Raw genomic sequence first — 11,014 nt, 5'->3', positions numbered from 1 at the left:
AGTTTCTGTGTGCTCCATGCCCCAGAGAGACTGCAGCCCCAGAGCTGGAGCTGAGTTGTGCTTGACAGTAAAGGGGAGGGAAGGGAGTGGGCAGGGGGTTGGGGACAGAAACTGCAGAAGAGAAGTGGGTGGGGAGGGGCAGAAAGCTGCTGTGGTTCTGACTCTGGCCCCAACCTAGGCTCAGGACCAGTCAGAGCAGGAGCAGCCACCTACTCTCCCTTTTGCATCGAATCCAAATGTAAGACATGGGGCTTCCCTGCCCTCCCCCTCCATGCTGATTGGGAAGACAAAAACTCATTTTATATTTGAGTAAATGTGGTACATGGTTTGAGCAAAACTTCCATCCCCATCAGAACTATACCTCCACTTCTAGCTCTAGAAAATAAACGTATGACACCCAGGAATCTTTCCAAGTGTTTCTTCCATCTTCATAGGTTGTTAGGGGCTAGAAGGGACCTCGCAAGATCGTCGGGTCCAATCCCCCTGCACCAGGCAGGAAATCATCAAGTCTGGTCCCCTGCCGTGTACAGGAAGTTATTGGGCTCAGATGAGCTCAACAATGTGCTTGTCCAGCCTCATTTTGAACACCTCCAAGGAGGGTGACTGCACCACCTCTGCTGGAAGTGTGTACCAAATTCTGGTGGCCGTTACAGAGAAAATGTTTTTTCTTATATCCAACCTGAATTTATCCTCCATTAGTTTATGCACATTGGTCCTCATCCTCCCCTGAGGTGCGCTCTTGAATAGTTGCTCTCCTAGTTTTTGATGCTCCCCCGTGATGTACTTGTAGGCAGCTATCAAGTCACCTCTCAGCCTTCTCTTCCTCAGGCTGAACAGACCCAGTTCCTGCAGTCTCTCCTCAGAGGGCCTACCCTCCATGCCCTTAATCAAATGGGTGGCCCTTCTTTGTACCCTCTCAAGCTTATCCACATCTTTCTTAAAGTGTGGTGCCCAGAACTGGGCACAGTACTCCTACTGGGGCCCCACCAACGCCGAATAGAGTGAGAAGTGTACCTCCCTGAATCTGTTGGCCACATATCGGTCGATGCATGCCAGAATTTTGTTTGCCCTTTTGGCAGCCTCATTGTGCTGTTGGCTCATATTCATCTTCCAGTCGATCGTGACCCCTACAAGTCTCATTCAGATGCTGTGCCCATTGTATATTTGTGGTGGTGGTTCTTCCTACCCAGGTGAAGGACCTTGCACTTCTCCCTGTTAAACCTCATCTGATTTTGTTCAGCTCATAAATTCAGTTTGTCAAGGTCATCCTGGCTCTTTACCCTATCCTGGTATGCCTGCATTTCCCCACAGCTTGGTATCATCCATGAACTTAATCATTGTGCTTTCCACCCCCTATTGAATAGCAGGGGTCTGAGCACCAATCCCTGGGGGAACCAGTGGAGACGGCCCTCTAGTATGAGGCCATCCCATCGGTCATGTCTGTCTGGGAGTGGCCTCTAAGTCAGTTGTCCACCCACCTCACTGTAGACTGGTCCAGCCCAGTAGGAGTACCCTTTGATATGAAACCACAGAAACAGTAGAAAGATACAGCAGAGTTGCATAAAGCTTGCAGAAGTCAAGTAATGGTTTATTTTCACTATCTTAATTTGCCAGTGGAGGGTCAAGAATGTAATCCTCGGCAGTTTAAACAGTATGCTCAAACTTTATTTATCCTGTAGCGTTCTTGGAAGGACTGGAAAGCAGCTTTGAGTCAGCCTGCTTAAGCGATTAACACTAGATTTTGCTGTCACTTCCTGCCTGGTCCCTCAGGAACTAATTTACCTTCCTAATGTAAACATCGCTTGCAAAATCAAGCTCATGCTGTTGTTAGTCCATTCTTGATTTTGCTCTAGCAGTGTTCATGAGGTCCTTTTGTATTTGCAAGGGTTTCTAAATCTTTGAACAACACCACTGAGTAGAGGTTTGGCTTTTGGGCCATGCCCCTTAGAGTCCTTTGACTTTCCTTTTCTCTTCATATCTTTTTTTTTTTTATACTGTCTCTGAATTTATTTACCTAAGTTTCTCAAGCTTTACTTATTACATTTTTCTCCTCTTCACATCAGTGCATCTATATCAGTCATTTAATAGAGCTTTTAAGAACAGAGCACAAACCTCTAATGCAGCAAAAGTGCCTGGGTGGGGGAAGGGTAATGGTAACATCGGAAAATTAAGCTAATCAAAGCTGGTTTTCTCTCCTCCCTGCCCACAGGTAATGGTAATTCATTCAGTCCTAAACCAACTCTAGAATTGACATACATACTGGAGAGAGAGAGAGAGAATGTGTGTGTGTGTTAAATGAACATGTTAAACAAATTATATGATATTTTACTTCTCTAACATTGACTCTTTCTTACATACCACTGGATTTACGTTGTTAGATATTTAACTTCATTCATGAAGGTATTATTTTTTTGAATGCTTTCCTCTTCTTTTTGGTCAGTGAGAATCAAAACCATGTCTCCGCATCCTGAAAAACATTTAAAGCAGAACAGTATCCTAATTATGGATTTAATTCAATCTGATAAATATATTCTGTCAGTTTTTAGGGGCCTGACTAACGTTATACCAAGTGAATGTACCTCTGCTTCTATATTCTGGATAAAATTTGAACCATCTTTGAAGACTTTTCTTGTTGGACCAGACATTTTATCTTTCCTCTGTGTCCTTCCAAAAAGTACTGCTTATTCCCATTCTATATTCTTAATTTTGAGGACAGAGTTAAACTGCCAAATAGTGTGACTGTAATTTGGTCCTTTTGATATGTACATGTTACTGGGTCTGTCAGAGATGATTGAGGAAGGAACAGGGCATGCCTTTGGTTTGATATGGATCTTTTGAAAACTTCACTAAAGATTTCTTATTTATATAGTTCTTTATCTGCAAAGTGTAAAAGCTTCTGTAGAGGAGATAATTATTGAAGTACTTTTCAGAAAATCCTGTGCAATTCAGAGCTGTTTCTTTTCTGTGATAATTATCATATTTTCAGCCCAGGAGAGTTGGCTTACAAGCTGTTCGGATGAATACTGCTAATATGAAAATAGCTTAGGGTCCATCTCATGACAAAATATGAATTAATTGCAGGTTCTGATTACTTGGTATATTAGAATTGCTATATCTCAGTGACCTGACCCTCCATGTTTGCAAACAGGCATGACCAGCTGACTTTGATGTCAAACAACCAGTTTCTCCAACAGATTAAAATAATACCCACCAACAGATTGGCTTAGTAGGATAGCACTTACGGGGCAAATCTGACTGACTTTTGCCATAGAGGGAATTTGGCAGTGACCTGTAAATTTAGGCTGCCTAGGCTTAATTTCCTTCTTTATAAAAGGTTCTTGTGCATTTTGAGAAAATATACCCCCTACCCTTCCCCCCTGAGGAACATATTTAAATTTGGCTAAAGAAAAGCCAAGGATGTGCTTTTTTGCTTGGAAAAATCATGTTCAGTTATAGGGCATTCAAATTCACTACCGTTCATCTCTCTCTTGCTGTTGGTTGTTATACCTTTAGCAGCATGCCAAAATCCTGAAACATTTTGGCTAGAAATAAATGTTGCTGAATGAAGCAGATCAGCTGTGCCATGAAATACGCATCACCCCTTGTCCCACTCTTGATGGTTCAGGAGAAGGGGCAATGTGATCTCCGCACTCAGCCAGAGGGGCTTTTTCCCATTTTAGCCAGACCTGTCCCTCAGTCATGGGGGACAGGTCTGGCTGACTGGGGAACCCCTGCTTCCCTGCTTAGAGAGGTATCCTGATATTCCCTAGGGTGCTTGTCTGTAAGTGGGGAAAGCAGGTAGGTGTTCTGGAGTCTTGAGGCTACCTGAAGCCTCCGGAGCACCTGCCCAGAGTAATTGGCTCTCCTAACACAGAGCTAATAGATGTGTGCCACAATCAAGCAGCAGTCTATTACTGCCATTTGCACCACTTATTTTCCTTTCATGTTGCACCACTCATGTCACCATAAAAAATTTAATAGCACACACGAGATGTCAGGAAATGTCTGTTTCCACCCTCTTAAGTCTGGATCCCATCACCACGGGAGTACAACAACAGTTCACTGAGGAGCAGCCATCATCTGCAGAAGCCATCAGTGGGGCAAGGGTCTAGCCAAACTGGAAGGCCCTGTGTACCCCCATGGTATTCCAGATGTGGCAGTCGGTTCCTCTGCAGGGACATACCATATGAGGCAGAATAATAATCTGTGGAATAGACAGATTAAAAAAATAATAATCACAGCCAGGATTAAGGAGATCTTTAGTTCTAGATTTACTTGTCTACTGATTGTTGTTCCTAAACAAATCTGCTCTTTAGAATTCATATTATTGAGCAAAATATCTTCCTCTGAGAGACTGAAAAAGATTAAAACCCATTTTTTTAATGTGGCAGACTCAAATTCCATCTACACAGCTAGTTTGCCTCTTAGGACTTCCCGAATCTCTCTCCCTGTCTGCATTTTCAAGCCTGTTTGGATGTGTTGTACAGCTTCCCTGTAGAAGCTAGCTCAGATTTTAGTAGTAAACCAGCTGCCAGTTTAAGTTATACTATTTGAGCTATAAGATTGATAATTCTTTGCTGCAATCCTTAAGACTCTGGATCCAAACTCTTTTGATGATGACTAGACAGATGTTACATAGAATAGAACTTGAATTAAAAAAAAAAAAAACCCTAAAAAACTATGTGCAAAAAAAAAAAAGGCAATACAAATTATTTAGGATGCCAAGGCAAGCACTGAAAAGCTGGCAAATGCTAGAATTAAATTTGCATGGACATGAACATGTGGTTGGGATTCAAGAGCACCTGAGGTCTAATCTGACTGTATTGCTGATTCAGTGTGTGGCCTTGAACAGGTTTTACATTTGTGCCAGGAACTTTTCTCTTGGCACAGAAAGACTGAACAGCTGTTCAAGGGATATCTTGGAGGAGAACTGGCTCTTCCACAAGAAAGTTAAGAAGATCACCCTCCTCACGATGCAACTTGAATGGCTCTGTGAGCTTCTCTTGGGCTTATGCTTATGCATATGTCTTATGTTCTCCCTCCCTCCAAGGGCAAGGGAGGAAGGGAGAGCACTGGCTTGCTGATAGCCTGCCTAGAGACAAGCTGTTGGTAGGGACTTCCTGCCTTCAAAAATTCCCCCTACCCTCTGTCCCCCACATCGATCAGCTGAAGGGGAGGGGAGTCGATTGGGTGGGAGGGAGCATTATCCTTCAGGGAAGCCTCTCAGATTGGTTTCCTGCTGCAGGAAAATGCTCCTGCCTCCACCTGTACTGTTCCAGGTCAGACCAGAGCAATGTGGGGCACGTGAGCTGCCACTTGACAGCCAGGCAGGAGAGAGGATAATTAATGGACTTCCCTAGGGGGTGGGGTGACCCAGGGAGCAGCCCTCTTGTGCCCCTGGCTGGAAAGCTCACCTATGTAGCTCTCCAGCCAGGAGGCTGGACCCCATCTACGCTTCTGCTCCCAAACTATTTTTCTAGCAGTCCGTAGCCTGAGTCTTTTCTCCCCATATCAAAAATGGAAATTTGGGAAAATAATTGGTTTGTATGGTTCAAGGATTCCACGGTGCTATTGTGTGCGAGTTTTGGGGAGTATTGCAATAAATAAATTAAGGAGCATATATATTAAATTAGGAACAACAACAGAAAACCATTTCTGACTTGGTGTGGTCTTGTGTGTGGGGAACAGTGGTCTTGGGTTGAGCGGGAGCAGTATGTGAACATAATGATATGAACTGAGGAAAACCAGGGTTCTTTCCAAAGCTTTAATTATGGTATTTCCTCACTTCCAAGTATCCGATTTTTTGCCGTGTAAATATTTTTAAATGTAATTTTACTATAAATACCAAATTACCAAAACAGCTGGACTATCCAATCTGTGAACAAAACAGTACATTTGAGTTAAGATCTCTTGGCCATAGTGTTGGCAGGTATATATCGTTATCTTTAGGATTATGTCAGAGATTAAAGTGGGATTTGAGCCTTCCTTTTTTGTCTCTGGCTTCAAATTAAATAGTCATTTTGCAAGATAAAAGATGGCTTCTTAACTGCCCATTCTACAAATTCCACTTAATTCTAGAGAATCAAGCTAGGTTTGTTCATTCTTGTCATTATACCAAGTAAATACCACCACATTGTCTTCACTAGCTCAGGCATATGCACAGTCTTTGTCTTTGATTCATTGGATAGGTGTAAATGGATGTTTTTAGATCTGAATTTAGTAAATGATGGTGGTGATCGGAAGGAAAGAATAGAATCCGGCTCACTATCTCTGTGCTATACGGTCTCTGCTATACTAATGGAACACTCTGCTCTAAATAGACACCCCCCAATTAAGATGGAACTGTGAAAGATATATAGGGGATCAAACTAGATAAAGCTTTCCTTGCTATACATCAGCTGTTTGTAATAAAACTGAAGGTAATGACCTTTTATTAAGCCAGAGGATATGGTAAAGCAGATTAATAATCACATTTTCTAATTACAGAATTAGAATCTTGATATATGCAGAGGTTCCCAAACTGTGATATTCAAGCTTGATTATTCTCTCAGTTCATTTCATGAGACTTTAAGAAGGTTGTATGCAATCCAGTGAAGTTTGGGAGCCTGTGAGCCTAGAAACAGGAATTTATGACACCATATTTAAGATTTAATAAAATTATCATTTGAAGCTTTCTGAAATTTCTACTAGAGGTCAGCCTTTGAGCAACAGCTGTTACCTCAAAGATCTATTACACTTCAAAAATAGAATTCATGTTTTTCTGCAAATGGGATGACAGGTTTCATCCCGAAAGACTGGAAACGGGCCAATGTGGTCCCTATTTTCAAGAAGAGGAGGAAGGAGGACCTGGGTAATTATAGGCCGGTTAGTCGCACCTCTATTCTTGGCAAGACCTTAGAAAAAATCATAAAGGATCGCATTTGTGGGGGGCCAGCAGGCAATATTAAGGGGCAACCAGCATGGATTTACAGCAGGCAGATCCTGCCTGACTAACCTGGTCTCTTTATGACCAGGTCACAAAGTGCAGGAAGAGAGGTAGATGTTATTTATTTGGATTTTAAAAAGGCTTTTGACACAGTGTTGCACCCATTTCTTACAAGTAAACTAAGTAGCTGTGACATGGAATTTTTCACAGTCTAGTGGGTGGAAAACTGGCTTATGGGATGCACGCAGAAGGGGGTGGTGGATGGGTCGGTTTCTACTTGGAGAGATGTGGGCAGTGGGGTCCCCCAAGGCTCTGTCCTTGGACCAGTACTGTTCAATATCTTCATCAGTGATTTGGATGAGGATGTAGAAAGCACTCTGTCCACATTAGCAGACAACGCCAAACTATGGGGTATCGTAAACACACTAGAGGGTAGGGAGCAAATTCAGGCAGATTTAGATAGACTGGGGAAGTAGGCAGATCAGAATAGGATGCAATTTAACAAAGAAAAGTGCAAAGTGCTGCACCTGGGGAGAGAGAATCACCAACACGCCTACAGACTGGGAAGCAGCATTCTAAGTAACACAGCAGTGGAAAGGGATCTCTGAGTCATAGTCGACACAAAAATGAACATGAGTTGCCAATGTGACGAGGTAATCTAACCGCACTCTGTCCTCCATTAGTAGGTGCATCAGAATCAGGTCTAGGGAGGTGATACTTCCCCTCTATGTGGCATGGGTGAGGCCGCAGGTGGAGTACTGAATCCAGTTTTGAGCTCCACACTTCAAGAGGGATGTGGATAACTTGGAAAGGGTTCAGAGGAGGGCCACTCATATGGTTGAGGGCTTGCGGGTAAGATCCTAAGAAGACAGAGTGAGGGACCTGAATCTCTCCAGCCTCCGCAAGAGAAGGCTGAGAGGTGACCTCGTGGCTGTCTACAAATTCATCAAGGGGAGGGTCAGCAGGGAATAGGGGATACTCTGTTTACCAAGGTGCCCCTCGGGGTTACTAGAAACAACGGTCATAAACAGAAGGAGAGTAGATTTAGATTGGACATCCAGAACTTTATGGTGAGGGTTGCCAAAATATGGAATGGGCTTCTAAGGGCGGTGGTGCTTTCCCCCTACCTTGGAGGTGTTCAAAAGGAGATTAGGCAGGCACCTGGCTGGGGTTACTGGACCCCAGCACTCTTTCTTGCCCAGAGCAGGGGGTTGGACTCAGTGATCTAATAGGTCCCTTCCAACCCTAGAAATCTATGAAAATCTGAAAACCAGAAATTAAGGGGAGAGGAGATTACATTGGAGTGATTGAAAAGTTCTATTTAAATTGCAAACTTTTTTAACGGTTGTTTATTTTATCCCAAAAAAGAATCTCTTTAAGGAATAAAAAAATGTCATTGTCAAATCTCCAAACCTTTTTTTCAAGAAATTTTTGAGGTGAGAAATTCTTAAGATAAAACAGTCCTTTTCATAGAATCATAGAAATTAAGGGCTGTCCAATCCCCCTGTTCTGGGCAGGAATACTGCTGAGATCAAATGATCCCAGCAAGGTGTCTATCCAGTCTTCTCTTGAAGACCTCCAAGGTTAGAGACTGTACCACCTCCTTGGGAAGTCTATTCCAGATTCTGGTCACCCTTACTATAAAGAGGTTTTTCCTTGCATCCAACCTGAAACCATCCTCTAACAGTTTATGGCCATTGCTCCTTGTCCTCCCCTAGGGTGCCCTAGTGAACAGTTTTTTCTCCCAGCTCTCAATATTCACCCCTTACATACTTCTAGATCAGGGACGGGCAAAATCCGGCCCACCAGGCCATTCTATGCAGCCCAGGGCCCCCCCCCTCCCCCCAATTTACTAAATTAACGTGCATGCGCAGGCTTGGGGGCACTGTGTGCATGCGTGTGTGCGTCGGCTCGGGGGCACTGTGTGTGCATGCACAGGCTCAGGGGCACTGTGTGTGTGTGTGTGTGTGTGTGTGTGTGTGTGTGTGTGTTCATAGGGTGAGTCCCACATGCACACCCCACCATACACATGGGCCCAGACACCCCCTTGCACTGCCATACACAAACCTCAGCTACCCTCCTCCCCCCACACACCCCATGCCCATCCACACCCCACATATCCACACACACCTCTACATGCAGAGTGCATGTGTGTGTGCATGCATGCTGGGGGCCAGATTGTGTGTGTCTATAGGGTGAGCCCCACTCCCCACCATACACATGCATCCACCCCCCCACACTGCGACAAACCCCAGTCACCCTCCCCTGACACAGCTCCCCACAGTCCCCATACCCCCCACACGCCGCCACATGCTCCCTCACTCCACATACACACCCACAGCCCCCACAAACCTATACCCACCCCCCACAATATACAAGAGTAAGACTTCATTTTAAGCTATTGTGCCGTCACCTCTATGTACACTACATAAACACATGTAAATCAAGAAAAAAAATGTCTTTAATTACATTAATATTTTAGATGTTCACTTTTTAGAATATAATTTGATATTTTTCTGGTTCCAAGATGGCAAAACCCCTTGCTGAAAGGAGTACTTTCAGGGGCAAGAGGAAGGACTTCTGGTGGCAAAGGTCAGGAGTTAGGGGGCAGGACATCTGGTCACAAGATGGCTACCAGGGGCGGGGCACCGGTCAAGGGGCGGGGCTACCTGTGTGGCCCTCAGCAGCTTGCCAAAACTCGGTAAGCGGCTCTCTGCCCGAAATAATTGCCCACCCCTGTTAGACAGCCACCAAGTCCCTGCTCAGTCTTTTCTTCCCCAAGCTGAGCAGTCCCAGATCCCTTACTCTCTCCTCATAAGGTTTGTCCTGCAGGCCCTTAATAATTCATGTGGCCCTTCTCTGGACCCTTCAAGATTCTCCACATCCTTGTTGAAGTGCAGCACCCAGAACTGGACACAGGACTCCAGCTGGGGTCTCACCAGCCAGAGGAAGAGACATCACCAGTAGAGAGGAGACATCACTTCATTAGCCCTCTTTGCGATGCATTGGCTAATGCATCCCAGTATGCTGTTAGCTCTGACTACAGCGTCTCACTGGCGACTCATGTTCATTGTGTGATCAACCATATCCCCAAAGTCCTTTTCATCATGTTGGCCAGGACGTCTCCTCCTAACCTATATTCATGTTGCCAGTTACTTCTCCCCAGATAAAACACTCGCATTTATCCTTATTGGACTGAATCCAGTTCTGCTTCGCCCACCTTTCCAGCTTGTCCAGGTCTGCTTGGATCTGCATCCTATCCCCTAGCATGAACACTTTTCCCCATAACTTAGTATCCTCTGCAAACTTAGCCAGTGTGCTTTTGACATCCTCATCTAAATGGTTGGTTCAGATGTTGAACAGCATGGGGCTGAACCCTCCAGGACACCGCTGGCCACCTCCTGCCAAGGTGATACAGACCCATCCACTAACACTCTCTGCATTCCACCCCTTAGCCAGTTCCCCACCCACCTGACCGTGGACTCTGCCAGCCCACAATCCACCAGTTTTTTTTCCCGATAAGAGTGTCATGGGAAAACATATTGAAGGCCTTTTTGAAATCCAAGTATATGACATCAACCGTGTCTCCCACATCTAAGTGGTTCGTTACTTCATCATAGAAGGAGACAAGGTTGGTCAGACATGACCTGCCCGCAATGAAACCACGTTGGCTATACTTCAGCATCATGGCTTCTGCTCTCTCTCACACATGGACTTGTTGATAATTTTTTCCAAAATGTTACCCGGATCGAGGTCAAACTGACTGGCCCATAGTTTCCCAGATCTCCCTCCTTCCCTTCTTAAAGATTGGCACCATATTGGCCCTTTTCCAGTTATCTGGGACCTCTCCCAAGCACCATGAGTCTTCAGAGACCTTCGCCAACGGTCCCACAATGACTCCAGCCAATTCCTTCAGCACTCTCAGGTGTAGTCCATCTGGTCCTCCCTACTTGACCAGAGCTTTTTCTGAGAGAGCTTTTGGTTTGGCAATTTTAGACAGAGATCTGTTTAATAATTCTCAACCAGTCTTCTAATGTCTAAACCAATTAAGTAGGAGGAGTTCAAGAGAATAAATATACAATCAATAAA

General features: G+C 44.5%; 1 protein-coding gene across 2 annotated transcripts in view; it reads left to right on the top strand.

Moving 5' to 3' along the window:
* The window catches only part of SPOPL (speckle type BTB/POZ protein like), a 53,908-nt gene that overhangs the window by 26,903 nt on the left and 15,991 nt on the right, over nt 1-11,014 (top strand). The gene's annotated exons all lie outside the window — the stretch shown is intronic.

The sequence above is a fragment of the Alligator sinensis genome, unplaced genomic scaffold, assembly GCF_000455745.1.
Source record: "Alligator sinensis unplaced genomic scaffold, ASM45574v1 scaffold1176_1, whole genome shotgun sequence".
Lineage (NCBI taxonomy): Eukaryota > Metazoa > Chordata > Crocodylia > Alligatoridae > Alligator > Alligator sinensis.
Note: the sequence above shows the minus strand (reverse complement) of the source record. Positions and strands in the feature narration are given on the sequence as shown.